The 3,182-nt window shown below is 44.4% G+C and overlaps 1 pseudogene; it reads right to left on the bottom strand.

Moving 5' to 3' along the window:
* Window positions 1-562: 562 nt before the first annotated feature.
* LOC138144401 (ezrin pseudogene) lies at window positions 563-2,928 on the bottom strand (annotated as a pseudogene).
* Between the last annotated feature and the right edge of the window lie 254 nt (window positions 2,929-3,182).

The raw sequence follows: 3,182 nt of genomic DNA, 5'->3' as shown, positions 1-3,182 counted from the left end.
ACATCATCTTTTAAAAAATTAGAAGCTCTGTTAGAAAAAAGGGAAGTGTTTATATATATATGTATGTATGTATGTATATTGAATCACATGCAAGAACACAAATTAAAAAAATCATTTTACAAATGTGATTACAATGAGTAATCAGTCTCCTGACTACCATCACAGTACATCAGATTAAGTACCTTGTCTAAGTGGTTTTTTTCATATTTAATTCCTTTATTATTCTGTAAAAGGTAACAAAATATACAGAACAAAACTTTCCCTTTTTTAAACTAATGTTACAATCCATAGTTATTATCACTTATATTTATATATAAATACTACACTCTGTAGCTGATCATCAATTAAGCCAGAGTATAACACATTAGGTGTATGGAAATTCAAAGTAAACCTAACTGTCATGCAAAATAAGGTATCAGTGTGTTCCTATATGGTTCCTTCTGAGTGATCACTGCAGGAATGTTTTTTTTTTAACTAAACCAAGTTACCTCAAGGGGGAAAAATAGATCCTGTTAAGGAAGGAGGGAGGAGAAGGGGGTGAGGTTCCTTTTGTTGTTTTTCGAAATTAGCACTTTAGAAACATGGAGGGATCTTGCATAGAATGAAAAGTGAATCAGGCACTTCTTAGACTAATTTCTTTGAATACAAAAAAAGAGAGAGAAGAGAATCAAGGTATGGCACCATGAATGGCCACAATGTTGGTTTTCTTTAATTACACTCAATCTTTGAGGCATCCCACATGCCAGCATGAAGTGCTATCTATCACTCATCAGGCTTTATAGGTGCTTGTTCTGACTCAAATCAATCCTGCTGCAGGCCTGTTTGGCACTAGGAAACCCTCCATCCAACCCCACCACCTCCCAGCCCCCAGAATATCCCCACTGAATAATGACTTTCTTTCCACGAGAGAACCTGGAATATGGTAGGGAGTTTCTAGATTTATAGAATACTAAAAAACATGCACATTTTGTTTGTCATACAGTGACCCCCTCAGAAAAGTCAATGTGTTCAGATCTGCCTTTTCCCACAGTCCTGCCCTCTTAGCTGCACAGCTGCCCTCTTTACATAGCTTCAAACTCATCGATTCTCTGCTTTGTATTACCCTGTCGAATCTGCCTCAGAGTTTTGTACTTGTCTCCTCCTTGTCTCATGTTCTCATTGTGGATGATGTCATTGTGGGTCCTCTTGTTCTCATCCCTGGCCTGGGACAGCTCGTTTGTCAATGTCTGCAGCTGTCTCTGCATGCGCTCATTCTTCTCAGCCTCGGTGATACGTTTCTCTTCATTTCGGTCATCCATGATGCCCTCGCTGGAGAACTTGGCGCTGTAGCCGCTGTACTCGGTCCCTTCGTCCTGCAAGTTGTCATGTGGGTGGTAATTCACGGGCTCATACACAGGAGGTGGTGGTGGGGGGGGGGGCGGTCATCACCTGGTGAAGTTCTTCCTTGGTCTTGACAAGATCGTCTTGGGCTTCCCTGGCCCTGATCTGCCACTCTTCGACCTCATCCTCTTTACATCTCCTGGCCTCTTCTAGTAGGGCGATCTTGGTGGTGTACTCAGCAAGTTCAGCAGCCAGCTGCTCCTGGCTCTTTATCTGATCCACAGCCTGTCTCTCCAGTTCCTCTTTGGCTCGAAGAGCAGCCACACGGTCAGCCTCTAGGCGCTCAGCCTCTTCCTGGGCTCACTTCCTCTCTTCTTCCAGCTGGATGGCTTTCTGAATCTGATCAGAGAGCTCCTTCTCTGCTTTCTTGGTCTTCTGTTCATAGTCCTGAAGCCGCCTCAGCATCAGCTCCTCCTTCTCTCGCAACATCTGCTCCTTCTCTCGTTCAACAGTCTCTCTTCTTTTCTTTTCGGTTTCCAACTGCTACCTCTCCAGCTGTTTCTGGTGCTTCTCCTCCCGTGCTTGGGCTTTCATCTGCTGTACCTTAATGGTATCTGGCTTCCTACGACGCATGTACAACTCATGGTTCCCCATGCAGAGCTGAAGGATCCGCTTATTAATCCGGAGGCGAGGTGCATAAAATACAAAGTCAAGTGCCTTCTTGTCGATGGGTTTAATGACAAACTTTTTGTCATTGAAAGAGATGTTTCTGATTTCACTCCAAGGGAAGCCAATCTTTGGGGTCAATTTGTCATCTTTCTCGTAAATATTCAGCCCAAGGGCATCCACTCCGAGCCAAAGGTCTGTTCCTTTTTTGTTTTTTATCTCAAAATAATTGATCCCATACATTTCCAAATCCTGAGCAATCTTCAAATACTCCAGCATAGCATTATCTTTCAGCATCCCACGGTGTTCGGCATGCCACACCTGAATGTGATCTTCCCACTGTTCTCTGGAGAGCTTGTGCTGGTCCATTACTCTCTGTGGGATCAAACGTTCAGAGCTGAGGTATCCTGCCTTGTGCATATCTTTATTATAGTCACCAAACTTGGCTTGAACGGCATAGGCCCCGAGCAGTACAGCGGTCACGGGAGGGCAGTAGATTTCATCACTAAGGATTCCATCTTTTACTTGCAGGAAGAACAGCTTCTGGGTAATGTCCTGGATCAGCTCCTCGGGCACATCCTCTGGGTAGAATTTGGCCCGGAATTTGAACTGGAGGGGGTTCTCCTTTCTGAGTTCCTGAGCAGAGACTTTTTATCAAGCTTCAACCAGGTTGGAAATCCTTTATTATCCACATATTGGAGGCCAAAGTACCATACTTCCCGAAGGCCAATGGTCTTAACCACCTGGTCAAAGAGCTGCTTGCCAGTCGTGTTGGGCTGGATGGCAAACTCGAGCTCTGCATCCATGGTAGTAACACGGACATTGATTGGTTTCGGCATTTTCAGCTCCTGATGTGTTCCTTAATATCTCTCCAAACAAAGCTTTCATGCACAGAGCTCTCATCTTTCCCCGAGTAATGCACGCAGCAGCAGTCCCACCGGAGTAATCGTGAGCAATAGTTCTAGCAGCCATTTCACAGCTGAAAGAAATTGAGACTGAGTTTTTGTTGTCAGTGTAGGCACCAAGATTTCTTCTGTATCTTAGAATTTCTTGTAAATATAGGCACTCTGGAGAGGTGGAATGCAGAATCATGACTAGGAATTCCAGGACCTGGAGCCAATTCAGTTGGATGGACAAGGAGGTGGAGGAAAATAGAGACCTCAGGACACCTTCCAGGCTGACATGTACTCTCATGG

This window comes from Petaurus breviceps, unplaced genomic scaffold, assembly GCF_028583685.1.
Source record: "Petaurus breviceps papuanus isolate PSGF00001 unplaced genomic scaffold, PetGlider_PUasm1.0 90700, whole genome shotgun sequence".
NCBI classification, from domain to species: domain Eukaryota; kingdom Metazoa; phylum Chordata; class Mammalia; order Diprotodontia; family Petauridae; genus Petaurus; species Petaurus breviceps.
Note: the sequence above shows the minus strand (reverse complement) of the source record. Positions and strands in the feature narration are given on the sequence as shown.